This window comes from Hyperolius riggenbachi, chromosome 10 (assembly GCF_040937935.1).
Source record: "Hyperolius riggenbachi isolate aHypRig1 chromosome 10, aHypRig1.pri, whole genome shotgun sequence".
NCBI lineage: Eukaryota > Metazoa > Chordata > Amphibia > Anura > Hyperoliidae > Hyperolius > Hyperolius riggenbachi.
In genome coordinates, this window is record NC_090655.1 from 105742891 (window position 1) to 105768732 (window position 25842).

Genomic DNA, 25842 nt, shown 5'->3' on the forward strand with positions numbered 1-25842 from the left:
TTTCACACTGCATTGGTTCCCAGTATATGAACTCTTGATGACATCATAGGTTTTTCCTCCTATTCCACTCTCTAGGAGTTTTAGGAAAAGGCCTGGGTGCCACACTGAGTCAAACGCCTTCTTAAAATCAACAAAGCAAGCGTGTATTTTGCCACGTGAGTTGTGGACATGGGTCTTGATGAGGCTGTGCAGTGTGTAGATGTGGTCGGTTGTGCGGTGGTTTGGCATGAACCCGGCTTGGCTTTTGCTGAGTACGTCCTGCTGTGTGAGGAAGGAGAGGATCCTCTTATTGATGATGCTGTTAAACAGTTTCCCCAGTGTGCTGCTGACACAGATTCCTCTGTAGTTTGCTGGATCATATCTGTCTCCATTCTTGTAGATGGGTGTTATGAGGCCTTCACTCCAGGCCTGAGGAAAGGAGCCCGCCCTCAGGATAAGGTTGAATAGTCTTGCAAGTGCCTCATGTATGTCCGGGGGGCTGTATTTGATCATCTCTGGCAGGATGCCATCGGTACCGCTAGCCTTCTTACATTTTATCAGCTTTGTTCTTTCTCTTATTTCCTGCACCGTGATTGGTGTATCCAGAGGGTTTTGAAAGTCCTTGATTGTCTCCTCCATGTCCTTCAGTTTTGCAGTTATTTGTTTTTGCTCCAGGGTTTGGGCATTTTCTGGGATGTCTTTGTAGAGGTTCCTGAAGTAGTGGAGCCAGATGTGGCCATTTTGGATATGAAGAGGGCTTTTTTTAGGCTTTGCACCGATATGGTTCCAGGTCTCCCAGAATGAGTTGTCTTGGAGGGAGTCCTCCAGCTGTTGGAGTTTGTGGGAGATGTGGCTCTGTTTTTTCTGCCTGAGGGTGTCTTTGTATTGTCTCTGTAGGTGGTCATGGGTTTCCCTTAGGTCTCGGTTGTTGGGGTCTCTGTGTTTTTGGTTAGAGGCTGCCCTTAGCGAATTACGTAGAGCCTTGCATTCACTGTCAAACCATTTTTGGGACTGTTTATTTGTGGATCTCTTGAAGTTGGTCTGCTTGAGGCCTGCTTGTACTGCCATGGTATGTAGGATGTTACTGAAGTCCTTCACTGCATGGCTGACACCTTGTTGGTTTGGTTCATATGGGTTGTTATAAAAGTTTGTCAGCAGTTCTTGGATTTTGGCAGTTTTGGTCATGTTGGTGTATTCGGTGGCAGACTGTTTGGGCCATTTGAGGGGTGGTGGCAGCTTGTAGAGACCGGTCTGATGAGGCTGCTGTGTGGTTGGTTTGTCGGTGGATTTCAGGTACAGCAGGATTTGGCTGTGGTCTGACAGGTGTGTTTCAGGGGTGACTATGAGGGCATTGATGTTTATGGGATCTGTGTCTGTGACAGCATAATCTACCACACTGCTGCCTACGTGTGAGTTCATAGTGAATCTCCCAAGAGAGTCACCCCTGGTTCGCCCATTCATTATGTATAGGCCAAGGCTCCGACACAGGTTCAACAGGGCTTTCCCGCTTTTGTTTACTGTCTTGTCATAGCTGTTTCTTGCTGTCTGCATTGGTTCCTGGTAGTAGCTCTCTCCTCCAAGTATGTATGCGTTTCCCTCAGAGGTCAGATAGTCCTTCTCTGTGCCTGTTCTCGCATTGAGGTCTCCATAGATGAGTACTCTGCCCTGAGACTGGAAGTGGCTGGCTTCTCTTTGTAGGACCTCATAAATATCAGGTTTGTAGTAAGGGGACTCTGTTGGGGGGATATATGCTGCACACAGGTACATGTCAGACTGAGAGGTGAGGATGGAGCTGTTTATTTTGATCCAGATGTGGCTGTCTCCTCGTTTGATAGCTTTAATGTGCTCTGTAAGCTCCTCCTTGTACCAGATTAGTATGCCTCCTGAACGACGACCCTGTTTAACGTTCTTGTTTTTCTGTGAAGATACAGAGAATTCCCTGTATCCCATGGGTGCAAGAGATTCATCCTCTGCCCGGGTCCATGTCTCCAGGAGGATTTGAATATCAATGTTTTCAAGTCTCTTTTTAAAGTCTGGATCATTTGTTTTGCATCCAAAAGCTGAGGCATTCAGCCCTTGAATGTTCCAGCTACTGATAATGAGTGATGTCATTTTAGGTCTGTATACCTTGTAATGAGCAGGGATTGTCATAGGACTCAATATTTTCGGGGTGTCGCATCAGTATACTATATAAAGTGCTACACAAATTCCTGATTTCCGCCGTGTTTCTGTCCTCCCTTGTTCCGTGTTGCCATTGTGGGTCAGGCGGTTTCCTCCGCATTTGTTGTGTTTGTGGCGGCTCTCTTTGGTAACGCTTTATTGGAGTTTGCCATCTGTGTGTTGGATTAGGTCTATCTTGGGGTCTCTGAGGTCTATCAAGTACCATGTCCTTAAACTCCTTTGCAAGGAGGCTGACTCCTTGTTTGCTAAGGTGCTTGTTGTTGTACAGGTGGTGAGCTGAGATTGTAGGGTGCTGTGCCAGTTGTATGCCTGGTGAGGATCTGAGACTGGAGGTCAGCTTTGCATTGATTTGTTGGATTGTCTGGTGAGAGATATCTTTTCTTGGGAGCAGGGAAGAGAGGATAATCTTTGTATTGGGGAATTTCAGCTGTGCCCTTTTTGCAATTTGTGACAGTTTGTCTGTGATGGTTTCTTGGTCTATGGTGTTTTGTTTAATGTCATTGGTCCCGGTGTGCAGGATGAGATGTTTTGGGTCAGTGAAATGAGGCTCATTAATGACCCCTGCTACTTGTTCAATAGTTGAGCAGGTGATTTTAATGACATTCTTCCCTGGAAAGAGTCTCTTTATGTCCAGGTATGTCCCATTAGAGTCTATAATCAGCACAATGTCAGGACTGCGAGGTCTATAGGAGCCATTTGCTTGGTGTTTAGGCTTAAGCTCTGGAGTGTTGGGTGGGGCAGTCTTGGCAGCATTTGGGGAGGGGTCTTGCTGGCAGTGGCTGGGCTCTGAGGTGTTGGGTGGGCATGTGTTGGTAGCATTTGGGGAGGGGTCTGGCTGGCTGTGGTGGTCTTTGGTGTTTACTGTATCTTGTGTGTGGTGTACAGTGCAGTCCTCAATCAGCGCACGACTTGTGGGAACCTTTGTACATTTTGTTGTCACCTCTTCTTTTGGCTGATTTAATATCTGTATTTTCCGGATCTCCTCCTTAAGCTGTGAATTCTCCTCCTGCAGTTGTTGAAGAGATGCTTTGATTTCACACAGAGCTTCAGTGTGCTCAGATTTCAGCCTGGCTAGTTCTTCTCTCAGTTGGTCATTTGCATTTTTCACACCTTGGCTTCTTTGATATTGTTCTCTGAAGAGGGTGAAGTCTATCTCTAGATTAGACAAACAATCTCTGAGGGTCTCCAGGGAGGGGGTGTGATTGAGAGTCTCTGGGGGGCAGTTTTTCTCCCTGTTTTGTAGTTTGATCCTCACATTTTTGTGTAGCAGGGTTATTTATGGTTTTATAGTTTTCTGCTTTCTCTCTGATATGGGGAAATAGCTTCTCAGATTCCTCCAGTCTGCATTTAGCACCTTGGATCAAGATGGTTCCACTGTTATAAACACTGATGGTTAATGCTGTCTGCTGGGGGGAGTCATCATCCTGAGTTCTGATTTGCCTGCCTGTGTCCCCATCCTGGTTGATGTCCACAATTGTAATATCTTTGTAGTGTTCACATATTGCCTTGTGCCATGCGAGGATATGTTCTGTATATAATATTAAATTAGTTATGCTCCCTAGTTTGTTATAATCTGCACATAGAGTTTCTGTATTGGCTTTCAGTATTGCCTTCTTAATTGGCTTCCTTTGATCTTTGTTTGTTCCTTGTGGATATGTTATCCTTAGGATTCCTGACCTCCTGCTGGCTCTGCCTTCTGTCTCTGAGGCTTCAGTCTTGTCTATGCTGCTTTGCCTTTGCCTTTGCATTATCACAGTACTTTTCTTATTTTATATCTTTGTCTTTCTATTATAATGTATTGACAAGTTTATGCAGTTTATGCAGCTGTATGGCAGAAAGCCCTTACCTTGGAGAGGGCTTGTGTTCTGTTCCTCTGGATTTCTGTTATTTCTCTGAGGGCAGGGCAGGGGTCTCTTCAGCAGTCTGCTTGTTGTTACTCCATAAGCTTGTTTCTTTTATTTTGTCTGGATGTCCTTGTTTAAAATTGTTTAGTCCATGTCTTTAGTTTTTCATTCTGTCTGTATGTCTGTTCCTTGCTTTTGTGATGTCCTTCAATTTGCTCATTACAAGGTATAAGTTGTATAGAATCAGGAGCTCATCTTCAGTGCTGCTTACTCATAGGTAGCCAGACCTCTCCCCTTTCCCCCCAGTAATTCATAGGTAGCCAGACCTCTCCCCTCTCCCCCCAGTAATCCATAGTTAACCAGACCTGAACCCCTTCCACCCTCCCCCCAGTAAATCATAGGTAACCAGACCTGAACCCCTTCCACCCTCCCCCCAGTAATTCATAGGTAGCCAGACCTCTCCCCTTTCCCCCCAGTAATTCATAGGTAGCCAGACCTCTCCCCTCTCCCCCCAGTAATCCATAGTTAACCAGACCTGAACCCCTTCCACCCCTCCCCCCAGTAAATCATAGGTAACCAGACCTGAACCCCTTCCACCCTCCCCCCAGTAAATCATAGGTAACCAGACCTGAACCCCTTCCACCCTCCCCCCAGTAGTTCATAGGTAGCCAGACCTCTCCTCTTCCCCCCAGTAATCCATAGGTAACCAGACCTGAACCCCTTCCACCCTCCCCCCAGTAAATCATAGGTAACCAGACCTGAACCCCTTCCACCCTCCCCCCAGTAGTTCATAGGTAGCCAGACCTCTCCTCTTCCCCCCAGTAATCCATAGGTAACCAGACCTGAACCCCTTCCACCCTCCCCCCAATAATTCATAGGTAACCAGACCGGAACCCCTTCCACCCTCCCCCCAATAATTCATAGGTAACCAGACCTGAACCCCTTCCACCCTCCCCCCAGTAAATCATAGGTAACCAGACCTGAACCCCTTCCACCCTCCCCCCAGTAAATCATAGGTAACCAGACCTGAACCCCTTCCACCATCCCCCCAGTAGTTCATAGGTAGCCAGACCTCTCCTCTTCCCCCCAGTAATCCATAGGTAACCAGACCTGAACCCCTTCCACCCTCCCCCCAATAATTCATAGGTAACCAGACCGGAACCCCTTCCACCCTCCCCCCAATAATTCATAGGTAACCAGACCTGAACCCCTTCCACCCTCCCCCCAGTAAATCATAGGTAACCAGACCTGAACCCCTTCCACCCTCCCCCCAGTAGTTCATAGGTAGCCAGACCTCTCCTCTTCCCCCCAGTAATCCATAGGTAACCAGACCTGAACCCCTTCCACCCTCCCCCCAATAATTCATAGGTAACCAGACCTGAACCCCTTCCACCCTCCCCCCCAATAATTCATAGGTAACCAGACCTGAACCCCTTCCACCCTCCCCCCAGTAAATCATAGGTAACCAGACCTGAACCCCTTCCACCCTCCCCCCAGAAATTCATAGGTAACCAGACCTGAACCCCTTCCACCCTCCCCCCAATAATTCATAGGTAACCAGACCTGAACCCCTTCCACCCTCCCCCCAATAATTCATAGGTAACCAGACCTGAAACCCTTCCACCCTCCCCCCAGTAAATCATAGGTAACCAGACCTGAACCCCTTCCACCCTCCCCCCAGTAGTTCATAGGTAGCCAGACCTCTCCTCTTCCCCCCAGTAATCCATAGGTAACCAGACCTGAACCCCTTCCACCCTCCCCCCAGAAATTCAGTTTCAGTATATTTTATTTTTTTTGGGAGTGCTCCATGACAGTGGGAACACTACTATCTATAATCAAAAGAAGGTGGTACATTATTATAAAAAGTGTGGAGTACCCTAACGGTGGGGACACCCAAGAAATTGAACAGGAACAGGTGAGTTTTTTTTTTTTTTTTTTTTTGTGTGGAGTGCTCCCTGACAGTGGGAACACTGCTATCTATAATCAAAAGAAGGTGGTACATTATAATAAAAAGTGTGGAGTACCCTAACGGTGGGGACACCCAAGAAATTGAACAGGAACAGGTGAGTTTTTTTTTTTTTTTTTTTGTGTGGAGTGCTCCCTGACAGTGGGAACACTGCTATCTATAATCAAAAGAAGGTGGTACATTATAATAAAAAGTGTGGAGTACCCTAACGGTGGGGACACCCAAGAAATTGAACAGGAACAGGTGAGTTTTTTTTTTTTTTTTTTTTTTGTGTGGAGTGCTCCCTGACAGTGGGAACACTGCTATCTATAATCAAAAGAAGGTGGTACATTATAATAAAAAGTGTGGAGTACCCTAACGGTGGGGACACCCAAGAAATTGAACAGGAACAGGTGAGTTTTTTTTTTTTTTTTTTTTGTGTGGAGTGCTCCCTGACAGTGGGAACACAGCTATCTATAATCAAGAGAAGGTGGTAAATTATTTAAAAAAGTGCGGTGCACCCTAACGGTGGGGGACACCAAGAAACTGAACAAGAAAAAGGTGAGTTTTTTTTTTTTTAAGTCAGCAGAAGCCTTTTTGGTGGCAGGTAGTAGGCAAAGTCCTAGCTTGTGGCCCTGAGAGGAGCAGCGGCTCAGTCATATAGTAAGTTGACCATCACCCTCAGTAAGCCAAAGCCATTTTGGTGGCAGGTAGTAGGCAAAGTCCTAGCTTGTGGCCCTGAGAGGAGCATCGGCTCAGTCATATAGTAAGTTGACCATCACCCTCAGTAAGCCCAAGCCATTTTGGTGGCAGGTAGGAGGCAAAGTCCTAGCTTGTGGCCCTGAGAGGAGCATCGGCTCAGTCATATAGTAAGTTGACCATCACCCTCAGTAAACCCAAGCCATTTTGGTGGCAGGTAGTAGGCAAAGTCCTAGCTTGTGGCCCTGAGAGGAGCATCGGCTCAGTCATATAGTAAGTTGACCATCACCCTCAGTAAACCCAAGCCATTTTGGTGGCAGGTAGTAGGCAAAGTCCTAGCTTGTGGCCCTGAGAGGAGCAGCGGCTCAGTCATATAGTAAGTTGACCATCACCCTCAGTAAACCCAAGCCATTTTGGTGGCAGGTAGTAGGCAAAGTCCTAGCTTGTGGCCCTGAGAGGAGCATCGGCTCAGTCATATAGTAAGTTGACCATCACCCTCAGTAAACCCAAGCCATTTTGGTGGCAGGTAGTAGGCAAAGTCCTAGCTTGTGGCCCTGAGAGGAGCATCGGCTCAGTCATATAGTAAGTTGACCATCACCCTCAGTAAACCCAAGCCATTTTGGTGGCAGGTAGTAGGCAAAGTCCTAGCTTGTGGCCCTGAGAGGAGCAGCGGCTCAGTCATATAGTAAGTTGACCATCACCCTCAGTAAGCCCAAGCCATTTTGGTGGCAGGTAGGAGGCAAAGTCACCCGAAAGGTGGAAGACCAATAAACAAAACAGCAGCAACATCAGGGACACCAGTAAACATAGCAGGACATAGCAGTGCTCCATGAAAGTAGGAACACTGAAATACTTTTGCAGCAGGAGCAGAAAAAAAATGAAATTGTGCAGTGCACTCTAACGGTGTGAGCAACGATATCAATAACATTTTTTTTTATTTTTTTATTTTTTTTTTAACCCTAGGGCTCCATAAGAGTGGGAAGACTGCTGTACCTTTGAATCAAATTGTGCAGTGCACCCTAATGTTGGGAACACAACTGAACATTAAATATTTAATGTTATCTTACAGACATATAGGTATATCAGAGGGAGTTTAAAGCGATCTCATTCAGTTTCTGTCTCTGAGGGCAGGGGCTGAGTATTCACTAGAGATGAGCCGAAATTTTCGAAATTTCGAACTGCTTTTATTACGAATGCGAAATTTAACATTACGACCCAAATTCGTAATTTCGTAATTAATTTTCAAATCGTAATTTACAATTTCGTAATCGAAATTTCACTTCCGTAATGACGAATTTCGTGTCTTCAACCGAAATTTTACTTTTTCAGGTTTGTAAGGGTTTCTATCCCTCTAGATGCCTAAAATGAATAGCACAGCTCCTCCTCCTTCTCTCTCTCTCTCTCTCTCTCTCTCTCTCTCTCTCTCTCTCTCTCTCTCTCTCTCTCTCTCTCTCTCCAGAGATCTGTAGTATTTCAAAACCATACTCACATTCATGACATGTCCAGGGATCAAACCCAGGCCAACCACATGGAAGACAGCTATGCTCACCACCATACCACCAAACACACACTAAATAGACTGCTAACCTAAATCTTACTTGTAGACAGTCATATGAGACACATGCTGGGTGCAGGGCTTTGTGATTGGACCATGCGATAGAGTGAGGTGCAAAAATGAAATCATGCCTAGCAGAGGATGGTTTCACAGTGCTAAATGCTAGGCTGGCTGTGGTGCAATTGGTTAGTGTGTCTGGCTGGTAACAGCAAGGTTACAGGTTCAATTCCATCCAGGCATGTCTTTTCCTTTTGCGTTCAACAGTTGTCCAAACAGAGCCAACAGAGCCCCAGATAGCCATGTAGAGTTAGGTCACAGCTAGCCTGGCTGTGGTGCAATTGGTTAGTGTGTCTGGCTGGTAACAGCAAGGTTACAGGTTCGATTCCATCCAGGCATGTCTTTTCCTTTTGAGTTCAACAGTTGTCCAAACACCGAGCACAAAGTTTTGCATGCGTAAAGTTTTACGCACGCAAAATACCCCATGGGGTTCAATGGCGCAGCGCGCGCACGCAAAAGGAAAAGACATGCCTGGATGGAATCAAACCTGTAACCTTGCTGTTACCAGCCAGACACACTAACCAATTGCACCACAGCCAAGCTAGCTGTGACCTAACTCTACATGGCTATCTGGGGCTCTGTTGGCTCTGTTTGGACAACTGTTGAACGCAAAAGGAAAAGACATGCCTGGATGGAATCGAACCTGTAACCTTGCTGTTACCAGCCAGACACACTAACCAATTGCACCACAGCCAGGCTAGCTGTGACCTAACTCTACATGGCTATCTGGGGCTCTGTTGGGACAACTGTTGAACGCAAAAGGAAAAGACATGCCTGGATGGAATCGAACCTGTAACCTTGCTGTTACCAGCCAGACACACTAACCAATTGCACCACAGCCAGGCTAGCTGTGACCTAACTCTACATGGCTATCTGGGGCTCTGTTGGGACAACTGTTGAACGCAAAAGGAAAAGACATGCCTGGATGGAATCGAACCTGTAACCTTGCTGTTACCAGCCAGACACACTAACCAATTGCACCACAGCCAGGCTAGCTGTGACCTAACTCTACATGGCTATCTGGGGCTCTGTTGGGACAACTGTTGAACGCAAAAGGAAAAGACATGCCTGGATGGAATCGAACCTGTAACCTTGCTGTTACCAGCCAGACACACTAACCAATTGCACCACAGCCAGGCTAGCTGTGACCTAACTCTACATGGCTATCTGGGGCTCTGTTGGCTCTGTTTGGACAACTGTTGAACGCAAAAGGAAAAGACATGCCTGGATGGAATTGAACCTGTAACCTTGCTGTTACCAGCCAGACACACTAACCAATTGCACCACAGCCAGCCTAGCATTTAGCACTGTGAAACCATCCTCTGCTAGGCATGATTTCATTTTTGCACCTCACTCTATCGCATGGTCCAATCACAAAGCCCTGCACCCAGCATGTGTCTCATATGACTGTCTACAAGTAAGATTTAGGTTAGCAGTCTATTTAGTGTGTGTTTGGTGGTATGGTGGTGAGCATAGCTGTCTTCCATGTGGTTGGCCTGGGTTTGATCCCTGGACATGTCATGAATGTGAGTATGGTTTTGAAATACTACAGATCTCTGGAGAGAGAGAGAGAGAGAGAGAGAGAGAGAGAGAGAGAGAGAGAGAGAGAGAGGTGGTTGGTTGGTTGGCTATTCATTTTAGGCATCTAGAGGGATAGAAACTTTTGCAAACTTTAAAATACTAAATTTCGTAATCGTAATTACGAAAATTTGCGTAATTTGCGAAAATTACGAAATTTCGATTACTACTAAAATCGTAATTGTAGTAATTTCGCGAAATTTCGGAAATTCGTAATTAGGTCATTACGCTCATCTCTAGTATTCACCATCAATCCAGGACTGATTCATTTTTAAGAAGGTCAGTCTGTTCACTGAATCTGTAGACAAACAGGATCGCTTTTCAGTAACCACCCCACCTGCCGCACTGAATGCACGCTCAGAAATGACGCTGGAAGCCGGGCATGCCAGAAGTTGAAGCGCATACTGCGCCAGCTCGGGACAGGTTTCCAGTCTGGCGGACCAAAATTCCATAGGGTCCTCTGTACGCATACTGTCAGATGCACCAAGTGACCCCATGTAATCACTGACCATGCGGCTCACCCGCTGGTGAAAACTTCCTTCTACTGTTCTTGTTGTTATTGTTGGACGCTCAGAGAAGTAAAAGTTTCTCATTGCTCCAAAAAGGTCTCCAGGAAGAATGGGTCTGCTTGGCTCAGCTACTTGCTGGGTGCGATGAGTGGGGATAGCTGTGATCTCAGACTGTGGAAAGGCCTCCTGCACATGACGTATTAGGGCCTGCTGCAGCTCCCGCATCCTCTCCTCCTGCCGGCTTGCTGGAATGAACTGACCCAGTTTCCCCTTGCATCGAGGGTCTAAAAGGGCGGCCAACCAGTAGTCATCCCTCTCCTTAATGTTTTGGATCCGGGGATCTCTGCGTAAGCATTTCAACATATGAACAGCCATGGGGAAGAGATGAGCCTGCGCCTCCAAATCATCCGGTCTGCTCAACACATCAAAATCCTCTGACTGCTGCTGCTGCTCGTCCTGCCTTCCAATGTCTACCCACCCATGAACCACAGATGCCGCACTGGCCTGCTCTCCCTCCTCACAATGGTCAGGCACCTCAAGTAAGTCCCGCGTGAAAGTAAGCTCCTCCTCCTCCTCCTCATGTGCCTGAGTTTGGGTGGCTTGGAGCAAGCTTTGTTGTTCAAGCTCATCAAGCGCATCCTCCCCAGCTGCCATCAGGCTACTCAGACTCTCGTCCAGCATGTACACGAGAGGGATCACTTCGCTGATACAGACTTGTGCCCCACTTACGAATGTTGTAGCCTGATCGAATGGGGACAAGACACGGCAGACTTGATACATCAGCCGCCACTCTTCCTGGGTGAATCGGGCAGGTGCGCCCTGGGTGCCATGTCCTCCTCGGAGGTACTCTGCAACCGCCTTTTTCTGCTCGCACAACCTATTCAGCATGCGAAGTGTGGAGTTCCACCGTGTTGCACTGTCTGCAATGAGCCTATGGGGGGGCAGGCCATGTTTCTCCTGCAATTTAGACAGCGAATCTTTGGCATTTGAAGAATAACGTAACTTCGATACAACTCTTCTTGCATGCTGCACCACATCACTCAAACCTGGGTAGGTGCGTATAAAGCGCTGCACCACCAGGTTGAGTATGTGGGCAAAACATGGCACATGGGGGATGTTGCCCTGATTCAGGGCGGCAATCAGATTTGCTGCGTTGTCACATACAACATGACCAGCCTGGAGTCTTCTTGGGGTCAGCCACTTCTGCACCTGTCCGTTGATAATGGCCAGGACATTTGGTGCAGTAAGTCTCTGCTGCTAAACGCTGACTAAGCCCAGAACCGCCTGACAGCGTCGATGTACCACTCTGCTGTGGCCAGTCCCACGGGCACGCTTACTGGGGGCCTCAGCTGTAGCGGTTGCGACATGACTAGAGGCAAGTGTGGAACTGTTCCCCTTGACACCACGGGGCGGCGCAACCAGCTCATTGGCCGCCCCAGGACTGGAACCCTCCTGTTGACATTGGAGGGTGACCCAATGTGCCGTAAAGGACATATAACGTCCCTGGCCATGACTGCTGGTCCAGCAATCCGTCGTGAGATGTACCCTGTTGCCTACAGAATAGTCAAGGGACAGGGTCACATTATCCACAGTGTGGCGATACAGGTCAGGTATTGCTGTCCTAGCAAAAAAATGGCGGCTGGGGATCCGCCATTCTGGTATGCCAAACCTCAGCAGCTCGCGAATGGCTGTACCCTCCTCTACAAGACTGTAGGGCAATAACTGCTGGACCATAGCCTGTGACAGCAGCCCATTCAGCCTCCGGATCCTGCTGTGATGGGAAGGCAGTGGCTTTGTCGACCTTATCGACTCAGTAATTAAGGGCTGGGTGCTGTGAGCCACTGACGAGAAACGTGCAATTGAGGTAGCTGACATGTGGCCTCTACTGCCAGACTGTGTTGCGGAGTGAAGGCAGGGGGAAGGGGTGCCGATGTCAGAACCTGAATGGGAAGAAGGATGGGGCACTGTGCGGGGTCTTTTACCCATTGCTTCCTGAACAAGCTGATTTTCTCTCTTATGCTTTTTTATGTGGGAGAGTGGTCCACCTGTGCCCGCTCTTGACAAGTCCTTCCCTAAACGCACCTTATGACCACAAATGTTGCATATGGCAATGTGGGGATCAGATTCATCAACGGTAAAGTACTTCCAAACTGGGGCTTTCTTAGATGATTTTTTAACTGTTTTTTCAGTCTCAGGCACAACAATTTGGGAGAGGGTGCTTTCAGATGCAGGCTCAGGCTGTGGCTGCTGCCTCGTTTGAAAAAGCCTACCAGAGGAGCCACTGCTTCCACTAGGTCTCACGGTATGCTGATGCAGCCTCTGCGGCTCTGAATCATCTGAGCTGGCATCATCGTGACGTTCAGGCGGGGCATAGTCCCTATCCAGATCATCGTCACTATATCCCTTATAAGAACCTAGCTCATCATCATCAGGATAATTGGGAGAAAGAAGGTTGGGAGAGCCCTCATCCTGGATGTTATGTTCTCCCATTGAGGACTGAGACTGATCGCGGGCATGGTACAAGTTGTCATCATGATCATCACCCGCCAATCCCTCATCGATAACATTCTGAGGTTCATTAAAAAAATTCTGGGCATCAGACTCTAGGTTTATGTCGGACTGCGAAAGAGCTTTGTCCACAAGGTCTGCAATATGTGCAGTATATGGAAGTGAAGGCTCATTTTGGATGTTGGTGGCAGATCTGTGAGCAGGCATGGGTGTGCTGCTGGTACTGCTGCTACTCTCCAGGGCCTGAAGATTGGGGGACTGAGAACCGCTATCTCTCGTCACAAACTCCACAATATCAGCAGCCTGGCTCTCCATAATGGGGCGTCGTGGGCCCTTCATCATCCTTGAATCGCGAATAAGGTTGTAGACTTTTTTTGGAGTTACATCTTCACTCCTCACTGTGCCTGTTGAGGATTGGCCACTACCTCGCACTGATTGTCCACTACCAACTGACTGTCCCCTGCCAGTTTTGGACTGACCCCTGCCGGGTACAGTGCATCCCCTGCTTGGTGCAGAGCGTCCCCTTCCTGCTGTGAAATAGGGATGTACTTTTTGGGCTGCTGGTTCTTGATCACTGCCTGTCAAGGTGTCAAACAAACATCTTTTTGCAGTGGGTTCAATTCCTCGGCCACGGGCACGGCCTGCTCCACCTCTGCCAGACATTGTAGGGAATATGTTCAGCAAGTGCCAAACGTTAGTGTTTTATTGAAATGTAGGGGAAAGTGACAAATGATAAACGTATAAAATAAAATAAAAATAAATCAAATTAAAATTTCAATGTAATGAGGGAGGAGAGGACTGGAGAGCTAGTCCAAATTATATATCAATTGCTTTTGGACAACGCACTTGAAATAAATCCCCCCACAAAAAAATGAAAATAAAATTCAATCAAATCAAATAATTAAAATGATTAAAAAAAACAAAAAAACACAAATACAATTCACTCTCAGCACACGATCCCTGAATCTAACTGATTTCACTCTATTACATATCACAGGCCCTCTCTTGTCTCTACAATCTACACGCTTTCACTGTAAAATCACAAGCCCTATAATCAGTTTTCCCTGCCTCACTAAACAACAGAATTCTAACCCTAAACAAAGCCCTAACTACAATAATCAACTTCCTAACACAGGCTTACAATTACAATCACACAGATCAAAGATGTAAGAAAATGCAATAGAATTGCAATTAATATGGATGTGTAACTGTATCACTCTCTGTCTCACTCCTTCTCCTCAGAAAGTGAAAGCAACCCACAAAGAACACAGATCATGGCTGACAGCTTATATACTGAAGGGCGGGAGAAGATACTATTGGTTGCTTAGGATGTAGCTCCCAAACAAACTTGATAACTGATTGGCTACTCCTAGAAAAGGGGAGTTGTGCCTACGAAATTACGCGTAAAATTACGCGTAATTTGCCGTAAATTACGCATGCCTACGCTATTACGGTAGCCGGCGTAATTACAATACCGCTTTACGGCTTTACGCGTGCATACTTACGCGTAAGACCGTAAATTACGCGTAGCGCTTACGCGTAAAATAGCGGTAATTTACGGTGCGTAATTACGCGCATGCGTAATTTCGGCCCAGCACTGCCATATCCCTCTCATTACAGCTGTCCATTAACGGAATCCTGAGAATGATTACAAAATAAAAGCATTTATACTTACCTGGGACCATCCCCCTGGGTCGCTCTGATCCTCTGCTGGCCGGTCCGGCACATTTGTCCAGTCGCGATTGTTAGGAACCGGCCCTGTGACAGTCAGCAGAAAGAGGACCTGATTTTTTTGTATAAAATTGAGAGAAGGAGCAGCCTTATTTAAAGGTGGTTGCCCTCAACCACACCTTGCAAGACTCTGCCACCAGTAGCAGTCTTCTGCACACGAATCTGCTTTATATCTAAGATGTAGAAGAACCTATTTTGAAGTGTAAATTTACTGTTGCTCAAGTGCCCAGATGCTAAATGTATTATGGTTGCTGAAATGGGGTGGGTCTACTCTGTGCACACAGCCCACAGTGGCAGACTATGTAATAAGCAATTAATAGGAGAAAACATCAAAAGCAAGCAGAAGGATAATTATAGTCACACCGTGAATGTTTATTGTGACTCACATAACCACATAAGGTACATACACAGGCAGGAACAGAGCCAAATCTGAGGGAAAAGGAGAGAGGGCTTGACAGCTCATTCATGCTGCTGTGTGTCCTCAAATGCTCACATGCAGGATTTGTGTGGCATTATGGTAATTCATGAAATATATACAGCTATAACCTTTTCATTACATACAGTTTGCCGCTCAGTCCCAGGCAATCAATGTGCTATGCCTAGTGCCTATCCTTATGGATATGTGTGATCATTAATGACCATTTCAGCTAGAAATCACATGCCCACTGATGTTGTGGTCCTCTCAAGAAATGGATCACTGCCTCCCAATGGCCTGTGGCTCTCTTTAGGAACTACACTCACCACAGAGCAGTATACGATGTTTGTTCCAAAACCGACACCCGAAATGATCACTGAAGAACGTTTGGGTAACAGAGAAAGTGTGTATGTAGCTGTAAAGGACACCTGAAGCGAGAGGGATATGGAGGCTGCCATATTTATTTTCTTTTAAGGAATATCAGTTGCCTGGCAGTCCTGATGATCTCTTTGGCTGCAATAGTATCCGAATCACACACCCGAAACAAGCATGCAGAAAATCCAGCTAAACTTCAGTAAAATAACTGATGCACATGCTTGCTCAGGGTCAATGGCTAAAACTGCAGGATAGCCGAGCATGGAGCCAGCAACGGACTCCGACAGGTACGGGGCACTGGGGGGCACATTTTACACTAGGGATGACAGCGTGAGGGGTTTCATTGCTCGTCCCGATATCGCACACTGTTATCGCCGCAGACCCGATCGAGTATGTCGGCCCTACATCTTGCAGCATGTCGATACATGCGACCAATTTCAGACCAAAATTAGTCGCATCGTCGATTGGGCATGCTCTTGGCACCACCGATTTTCATCCAATTCGAATATAATAATGGCCACCTTAACCGTCCCAACAGGAATTTTTAGAACATGGAAATTTAACACTGTATGTATACTTAAAAACGTAAAAAAAAAAAAAAAACATACACAAAATATTTTTTTAAAATGTTAAAAAACCACATACACAAAAAAATGACAGGACATTTTTATTTACTAATCAATATTTTAATGTCTGCGTAATCTCTTGTTTAAAGGAGGCTTGTGTGAGTGCGTTTTGTTGTGCTTGATAGCCCATGCCATGCCGTCTGAAACTGAAAAAGTATTTTCATTATGACTTTATAATTTATTCATCGTTTTCCAAAAAGGGCTATCACATGACGAATGGTCAAAAACTTCTGTTAAGTTATGCGGGAACCTGCGACCAGCGGCGGCTCGCCTGAATACTAGATCAGCTCTATTACATGATGAGCCCGTTTCCTTTTTAATAACGCTCATTTTTCTGCTGATTCATAGACACTTTTAATGAAACAGAGACACTGCATGAGCAATGCAATGCACCGGCGTAGCATTAATCTTATGTACGGCTGCAGAAAATGCCCAGCAATGGATCTTTCACCACTAAAATAGGATGCGTTAATCACCTTATTTTGATGTATTATGCGCCTTATCGTCTATTAGTAAATTATTAAATGTTTCTGGTGTATCGTTGCTCTCCTTACTGGGAAGAAATATATCCGCTTATTATAAAAAGAAAGTGAAGATTTATATGTGATATTATTAGTAAACTAGCAATAATTAGGGCTGCTTCCAGCACTGAGCTGTAGACAAAGAAAACAGTTGTCAGGGCCGGTTTAAGGAGCATGAGGGTCCTGGGGCAAAGTTAACCTGGGGGCCCCATATCCTTAACCCCCCCCCCATCAAAGTCAGCCCCTGAGTCGACTGCTGAAAACAACCCCCATCCATTCCCAGGGTGGTCTCCCTCCGACTGCTCCCTGGGGCCCCTGCATGATATGTTGCTGCAATGTAATAACTCACCTGTCCTGGCACACTGCTCCATCCATGCTCTGTCTTCATCCTCGCTGCCATCTGCAGCCATTGATGAATATATACATCCCTGGGCAGAAACTGAAGTCTTGCGGGATGTAGATATACTGTAGCAAACTATCGGCCTTGCAGCCTTCGTCTGGCTTATATCCTGTTAGTTTGGTTAAACAGCACAGTGTCGGGCTAGCCACCGCAGGGGATCGCATGGCCCCGGGAGGATTTTTTTAAATAAAACTTGTGCAATAGGCTTCAGCTAGCATTTTGCTAGCTAATTATGTCCCCCAAGTGCCTTCGGTCCCCACCGATCGCCCCCGATCACCGCCGTAATACGTACCCCCCAGGGAACCCGCGATAGCGCGGCCTCCCAATCAGCTCCAGGCTTCGCTATGGGGAGGATCGGGACTGCGCATGAGGTCGATGATGTCATGTTCAATCGTCACCATGGTGACAGTGAAGCTGGATCGTGAAGCTGCGGCTCTCGCGGGATCGCGGAGGGGTAAATATTACCGGCAGCGATCGTGGGGTTTTGTTGGTTGGATCCTCCACAGTTTGGCCCCGAAAGTTCTTCAGTCGGGGCCAGTTGGCACAGGCACAGTTCAGCCACGCGCACTCCCCCGTCACGCTCGCGTCGCCCGGGAGAACCCTGAGTAGTAGTACTGCACTGACGCAGAGCACCTAAGGCCCCGTTTCCACTATCGCGAATCCGCATGCGTCTTGCGTATGCGGATTCGCATAGACAATATAAGTGAATGGGCCTGTTTCCACTTATGCGTCTGCGGGAGCGTTTTATTGTGCAGAGAAAATCTGCACGGAACACCCTGCAGAATTCGCCTGCATGTGGAATTCAGGCGAATCGCACACAATGTATTTAATAGGGAAATCGCATGCGTTTTCCCCATGCGAATTCGCATAGGTACCAATGTAAATTCACACAGGCAGTGACATGGTTAAAATCGCATATACCCTCACCTATGCGAAATCGCGGCAAAAAACGCATGCGGAATCGCACCCGCATGCGATTTTGCCTGCGGTGATTTGCCGGCGATTCCGCAACGCTATAGTGGAAACGGGCCCTCAGACTGGAGGACTTTCAGAGCAAATTAGGGACAATTCACATGGGGGAGTAAGATGGAGAGGGAGCAATCAGCCTGGAGGGGGCGGGAAGAAGGTATGTATAATTTTTTTTAAACCACCCCCCCCCCCCCCCCCTCCCATCTCAGGTTTACTTTATATAGGATATTTTCTTTCAATCTAAAGGATCTTATTAAAAAAATATCATTGTTTGTGCACACTGGAGCAATGAGGTTTTGTAAAAAAAAACCATAGCATTACATTGGGAAGAGCTTTTAGAGGTTTCAAAAGCTCTTCCCATTACATTGGGAAGAGCTTTTGAAACCTCTAAGCTCTTCCCAATGTAATGCTATGTTTGTTTTTTTTACAAAACCTCATTGCTCCAGTGTGCACAGACACATAGGATAACATTAGCAGCAGATTTAAAAACTCAAAACGCTCAGAAAAACTCCTCTGGTGTGCACCAGGCCTCAGAGCGATTCTAGGAATGTTCAGGGCCCTATTCCACTAGAGCGTTTGCGATTGCTGAATCGCAAAATTGCAAATCGCAAATAGGGTTTGCTAAATAACACAGGAATCGCGGTAGATTATTTCCACCACCGCGATTCGATTTTTACAAAAACGCGATCGCACCGCGGAGCGATTATTGCCGTGATTTTGCTATGCTATGCAGTACATAGCAAAATCGCAATCGTTGGGGAAAAAAAGGACTTTGCTGAATCACAATCGCTAGTGTTTAGTGCAAACGCTAGCGATTGCTAGTGGGAAAGGGCCCTTAGAGACATTTTCTAAACACGCCTAGCGTTTTTTGGAGCGTTTTTGTGTATCAGATTACAAATATTGTTACAGTAAAGCTGTTACCGAACAGCTCCTGTAACAAACACACCTGGAAAACTGCTCTGATCTAGCGTTTTTCAGAGCTGTTTTCCACTTTCCTATACTTTAACATTGAGGCAGAAACGCCTAAGAAATCTCAAAAATGCTGCAGCCCCTGAGTTTGCGTTTGTGGAAAAAACAAACTGCTCTGGTGTGGACCATCCCATTCACTTTCATTAGCCAAGCGGTTTTCCCCCTGCAAGCGTTTTAAAAAACTCTCCAAAACCGCTCTGGTGTGCACCAGCCCATAGATAGAGTCCCATTAACACAAGCTTTACAGGGTGTGAGCAGTAACTGGGCTGCAAGGCCTAGTGCACACCAAAAACCGCTAGCAGATCCGCAAAATGCTAGCAGATTTTGAAACGCTTTTTCTTCTTTTTCTGTAGCGTTTCAGCTAGCGTTTTGCGGTTTTGTGTAGCAGTTTTGGTGTAGTAGATTTCATGTATTGTTACAGTAAAGATGTTACTGAACAGCTACTGTAACAAAAAACGCCGGGCAAACCGCTCTGAAGTGCAGTTTTTCAGAGCGTTTTGCGTTTTTCCTATACTAAACATTGAGGCAGAAACGCCTCCACAATCCAAAATCTGCAGCAGCCCGGGAGTATGCGTTTCTGCAAAACGCCTCCCGCTCTGGTGTGCACCAGCCCATTGAAATACATTACCCAAGCGTATCCGCAGCCGCAAGCGGATCGCAAAACGCAGCCGAACCGCTCTGGTGTGCACTAGGCCCAAGAAATGACTAAATGTGCCACTCAGCTATAACGCCCTATGAGAAGATAGGTTAGTCCAAAATCTGCTGGTAATGTCAGATTTCTACTACTTACTGTAAGTGACCGCAACATAGGAGAAAAGTAATTTATGGCTCATTTAACTCTGGGAGAAATGTACTTCTTATCTGTATGTTTTTTAAATTTTAACATTTTTGTGACAGTTCCTCTTTATGCACATTATTCTGACTACCTCAGTTTAGTGAAAATATTCCATAATTTCAAATGGTTCACCTTGTATGTTTGAAATACTCAGCTTCAGCTATTCCACACTGGTCATCACAGACTCTGTCAAGACTGGAACTTTTAGAACTTCCAGACAGTCTCTCAGGTTATGCCTGTCAGGTTGTGTGGGAAATAAACAGTTGTTTCGAATCAGTACAGGTAATTTCTCCAACAGGAGGTGGAAAGTACTTGTGCAACACACATGAAAATTAGTGCAACACAGAGTACAGATTACAGACTAGAAAAGTAATGCAAAATGGGGAATACAGTCCTTTTTTAAACTACATATCTATCTGAAAATTGAAATAGAAAAGCGAATACTAGTGACATTAAATTGTAAAAAAAGTGATGAGCACTGGTGTATATAGAAATGTTTTTGCAAAGAGAAGAATTTCACAGCAAAACGTATCTGTTATTAAATTGTGCCTGTTTTCTCTTTTAATTCAAAGAATACACCAAATAGAGGCAGATTGAACACCACGGTATGGAAATGTTTACAGTATTTTATAAATTACAAGAATAACCACCAGAAACTATGGATGTCGTCACTTTTAATTTACTTTGATATTAAGAGTCCCACTAGTGTGTCAGTGGTATGAGACAAAGGTTAAAGCAATGTTTCCTTTGGCCTGGAAAATGATTATGACACTGTACGGTAAATAGAAAAATAACACCAAGTGACACTTTCCGAGAAACTGCAGATCCTGCCCTAAAGTACAGCAGTAGAGCGTGCGTGTTATTCAGCCGTGCACAGTTCACCGAAAAGTGTACAACAGGATACGCTTACCAAATCTCTCTATTTCAGTGCTGCAGTCAGTGCACATGAAGCGTTATTTTACATTGAGTTTATGCTGAGACAAAATAGCCCCCACAGTGTAGCAATATACATACCTATCACTATAAGTACTGCACACAGTCTACAGTAGCATTCAGCAGTAATATGCTGGTAAGCAGTGCATCAATGTAACAATAAATTAGCAAGTTACATGCAGTATTTCCATAGCTACACAATGCTAATTCAGTTCTCCTGCAAAAAAAACCCAAAACATTTCAAGCTGATTATGATTTTGGACTCTATAAGTTGCTTTTTTATTCACAAAAATGTCCCTTGTACACAGGTAAATTTGTCGACAGAGCCAATCTCTGACATGTCATCTGTGCGGCCACATAGGGTACAGGAATATCATCAAAAAAGTGAGCATTGTTTTCCTCCTACATGGCATCCTCCCCGTCTACCCCCCTCACTGCCACTATGAGACAAAAATGAGTTGGAATCAGGGAACTTATCTGCACTTATGCAACATAGTTTTAAAATGTTTCTGCTTTAATAATCCTCTATAATAAAACCTGTGTCCCTGCGTCACGCTGTCCCTGTGTAGCTGGGTCCGTGCTTTTTGCGACTGCGCATGTGCGCAGTACGGACCCAGCCTCACAGAGACAGGAGGACGGGATGGGCCCAGGGAGCCGAGTGGGCAGCGTGTGAGCGGGCGGCCGGGTGTGCGGCGGGTTAGCGGGCAGCCTGGGTGTGCAACGGTTGCGCGTGTGGCGTATGCGCATGGCGGCAGTTGGCAGAACACACAGACCTAGAGCCTGTTTTTTAAACGGGCTTAGGTCCGCTAGTCTTATAATAATAATCCAAACATTTATATAGCGCTTTTCTCCTGTTGGACCACTAAGGGCAAGCCCAATAGGCCACCCTACAATGTTAGGGAGTCTTGCCCAATCACTTCTTACTGAATAGGTAATGACCCTAGCCAGAATTCAAACCCTGGTCTCCCATGTCAAAAGCTGAGCCCTCAAAGAGACACTGAAGCGAAAAATAAATGATGATACAATTAATTGGTTGTGTAGTACAAGATAATTACTGGAACATTAGTAGCAAAGAAAACATTCTCATATTTTAATTTTCAGTTATATAGTGTTTTTTTATAACATTGCATCATTCCCTAATATTTGCAGTTTACACACACTATTCAGCATTCTAAATCATTTTACAGAGCAAGTCAGTGAACTATTGATCTGTCCTCTGCAGTAGAAAAAAGAATACAGTTACTGACAGTTGAGATAATAAGCTTCAGAAGACAGAGCTATCTTCCACTTTGAAAGTCCTGGAGGCTCTTTTGCATAGATAACAACTGGAGTTTCTTAACTCTTCCTATACTGGAAACAATATTAGATTTATGTCTCTGCTCCTAATGCTTTATTTCTTGGCTGTACTACACATACAAATCATTATAACATAATTTTTTTCACTTCAGTGTCTCTTTAACAAGTACACTATCCAGCCAGCCATTAATTAGGATGAATACATTGAAGTAAGATTTCCCTCCTAGCATAAAAGCTCATTATTTGGTGCTTTCTGGAATGCAGGCTTAGTGGTTAACAAACTGGCCCACATCCACGATCCGTTCATCTCCTTCACCTTCCTGGGTCTCACTGAGACATGGATAACTCCATCTGATAATGTGTCTCAGGCTGCCCTCTCATATGGTGGGCTTAGATTTAGCCACAATCCAAGATCCGGTTGCAAATAGGGAGGTGGGGTGGGTATTCTCCTTTCTGAACACTCGTCCTATACACCTGCACCTTCACTATCCCTTTCTTCTTTAGAGGTTCATGCTGTCTGTGTCTTTTTCGTGTTTACTCTCCTCACCACTTCCAGATTGCTTTAATCTATTGTCCTTTTGGGCCAGACTCCACTTTTATCGATCACTTCTCTACATGGTTTCTTCAGTTCCTCTCCACTGATATAACTTCCATCATTATTGGGAACTTCAATGTCCACACAGACATTAAATACCCTACTGTCACTAAACTTCTCTCACTCCTACTACCATGACATTCCCCCAGTGGTCCTTTACTTCCACTCTCAAAGATGGCCACACTCTGGACCTAGTCTTTAAATGGCTGTTTCAACCTTTTATCAACTCCCCATTCCCCCTCTCAGATCACAACCTTATAACTTTCAAAATCTGTCCCTCCCTGTCTCCTCCAACCCCAGCCCTGCACCCCTCTCACTTATGCTGGAATTTTCACAACCTTGCTCTCCAGTCCCTGGCTTATTCTCTGCAACCCCTGAGCACTCTGTCACCCTTTACTGACCCTGAGAGTGCATACACTCACAACTTCGACTTTTCATCATACTTGTTGAACAAAATTGAACCAATACGGCTTTAAAAGGCAACCCTTGTCAACTGTCCAATCTTCTCCCTTTCTTTCCCTTCCTCATTTAAATAAGCAATCATAACACCACTAAACACAAAAACCTCTTTGGTCCCTACAGTCCTCTCTACCGTCCAGTCTCACTTCTTCCCTTTGCTTCCAAACACCACTTCTATTCGGAACTCTCTGATTTCGACAGAAACAGTCCTCACTAAAGTTGCAAACAACCTCCTCATTGCAAAATCTAAAGGCCAATTCTCTGTACTAATACTCCTCAACCTTCCCTTTACCATTGACACTGTTGATTATGCTGTGCTTCTCCAGACCCTCTCATCACTGGGGATCAATGGCCTAGCGCATTCCTGGATCCACTCTCACTTGTCTGGAAGTTCCTTCACCACTTACTCCAATGCTAACTTCTTTTCACGTCCGCTGTATGTTGGTGTACCACACGGCTTCATCTTTGGACCTCTTATTTTCTCCATTTATACTCAATTAATAAGCTCTTTTGGTTTTAAGATGCCCTGTGGAGAAATTTGACATTAACGAACATGTCTTTGGCATAAATGGTTACGGTCAGATAGTCTAATGTGTCATTCCAACTTTCTTCATCCGATCCACTAATATCCAGTGCCCACTTAATATAACATTTCTGTTTTTTCTGATGAACCATTCAGAAGCGGTGCAAAGTAAAGTGTGGAAAGAGGCTTATCAAGTCTTTCTTGAATCAGTAGTTTTTCTATATGAAATTATTCTACTCTTCACTCTCCTGCCAGGAACTGAGCTTCGAACGCACTTATTTGTTGGTGTCATTTTGTTCATCCATTTGTACCTTTTGCATCATTTGTTCCAAGCTGGAAGGAGGAAGTATCAGAGTTAAATAAAATGCAACACATCCTGCTGTTCAGTGCTGAAATGGTGCTGAATGCATTTGTTTGTGTTCTGAACCATGCGGTGCCAAATTTGAATATCAACACTACTGGTCGCAAATGACAATTAGCCTACACAGGAAGATAGATATAAATGTATAACTGTGACTAGAGAGGACAAACTTTTCTAGGACGATTTTTCTTCAAGGAGACATTAGGGAGAAGCACATGATTCATTTATTAGGGGATTGACTTGTTTTCGGATAGGCTGGCCATGATCATGTGACTGCGTTTCACAAAAGGTTAAAGTTTTGTCTTTTGTTTCTATTTATCACTATGCCTAAATTATGCTAGGATCTCTTTGTTAAGTCAAGATATATTTTTTCTGATGTGTACTTTTTATTGCATGTGTTGTATCAATAATAACAGCAGCAAAACATTGTAATTCTAAAAATGCTTAGAAAAGGCTAATAAAGGATAAATTGGTCAAAAACCCTAGTGAAAGAAGAAAGTAGGAGGAAGGGGTGAATTAGTTTAGTATTATCTGGCTAGGAAAGGGGTTGACGGGCTAGGTGTGGACTTTAGGTGCAAAATATAGAATATAGAAAAAAACACTTTCTCACATTCTGGGATCTAAAGTGACAGTAAAATCATAGCAGGTCGTGTCACTTCAGATGACAGAATAACCGTGATCTGAAGCAACAAAACGCCTCCAAGTGACATCTGTAAATGCAGTATTGGGCTGAGCTGACAGGGAGCTGGGAAAATCCACCTGCTACCAAGCACCAGTGACCATCTCATTACTGGTGAAAGTCTGCAGCAGGCTTTCACAGAGCTGGGTTACTTCTGTTTGGCCACAGGTGGATCTGGCCACAAGTGAATCTCCCAGGTCAGCCAATCAACTAAACTTTCACTAAAAACTGACTGTAACGTTGACCACAGATTCAGGTGGTACTCTGATTGGCTTTGTGCGTGTATGTGCAACCAACCAGAGCTGAGGGGTGTCCAGCAGAAGCAATTCACATTAGGACCCAGAGACTATGGGGTACACTCACTAAACTGCTTTAAGCAGGATAATGGCATAAAGTCTTGCGCAGAATGAGTAGAGTGTAATGTATAGCATGTAAAGTATTATTATGCTGTACTCATAGTGCAGTAAGACTTTATGAACGCTATTCTGCTTATTGCAGTTCAGTGAATACTCCCTATATTTCTAGACTGTTTATGTGTCAAAGGCATACACTGTAGGCGCAAGGAGGTTCCACGTGTGGAATATGTGATTTTTTTGTAGACAGATTCATGTGTTTTTTTATTTACTGTATGTATTTATTTTCAAAACCTAAGCACATGGGGAACTCTTCTCCCCACCGGCCATAACACTGAAGCAGGATTTGTTCTACACCGTGAGACACATGTGAAGCCCTTCAGCTGTTTCCTCATTATGGAATCCCCACTAGCAGCTCTTCATATCTCTCTTCACTTGACTTCATGGAAGTGTCCATCACTGCTACATTTGTTTTCTAGTTTCTTTTCTTCTTCACTCCAATTACGATCTGTCTTATACCAAAACAAACATGTTCCAGTGTCCAAATGTACAAGCTGTGCGCAGACTGCCTGGTGCCAGTGCTCGCCTCAGGGGCTGATAAAACCACTTGATGACCTCCCCACCAAAGCGGTCTGAGCTCACAAGAATGTGACAAAGTCTCTTTCAACTATTAATCACAAGGGAAAGGAGCATCGTTCATTAATAAATAATTGGGAGTCCCAAACAAATTTCCTTTTAGTCGCACATTTTGCAGAAAGTGTATTAATGGACACTGGAGAGCTGTGAACATGTAGCAGCTGAAAATGAAGCATAAGAGACAAGAGGAAGATCAAGTGTAATCATATAGAGGAGGATCCCTTTGTTCAATCACTGATGTGTTGCAATCTTCTACTCAACAACAACAAAAATATGCATATGTGAACTTGATTGAGGCCATAATATATTGT

At 45.2% G+C, this 25842-nt stretch overlaps 1 protein-coding gene across 3 annotated transcripts in view; it reads left to right on the forward strand.

Annotated features, from left to right (window-relative positions):
* TLX1 (T cell leukemia homeobox 1) overlaps window positions 1–25842 on the forward strand; it is a 224614-nt gene that overhangs the window by 40991 nt on the left and 157781 nt on the right. Inside the window, exon 3 of one of the 3 annotated variants that reach the window (XR_011024311.1) lies at window positions 20269–20304. The exons of the other annotated variants lie outside the window; for them this stretch is intronic. The gene's annotated coding sequence lies outside the window, so the exon portion shown is untranslated. Of the gene's footprint in view, window positions 1–20268; window positions 20305–25842 lie in introns of those variants that run through there. 3 annotated transcript variants of the gene reach the window in all.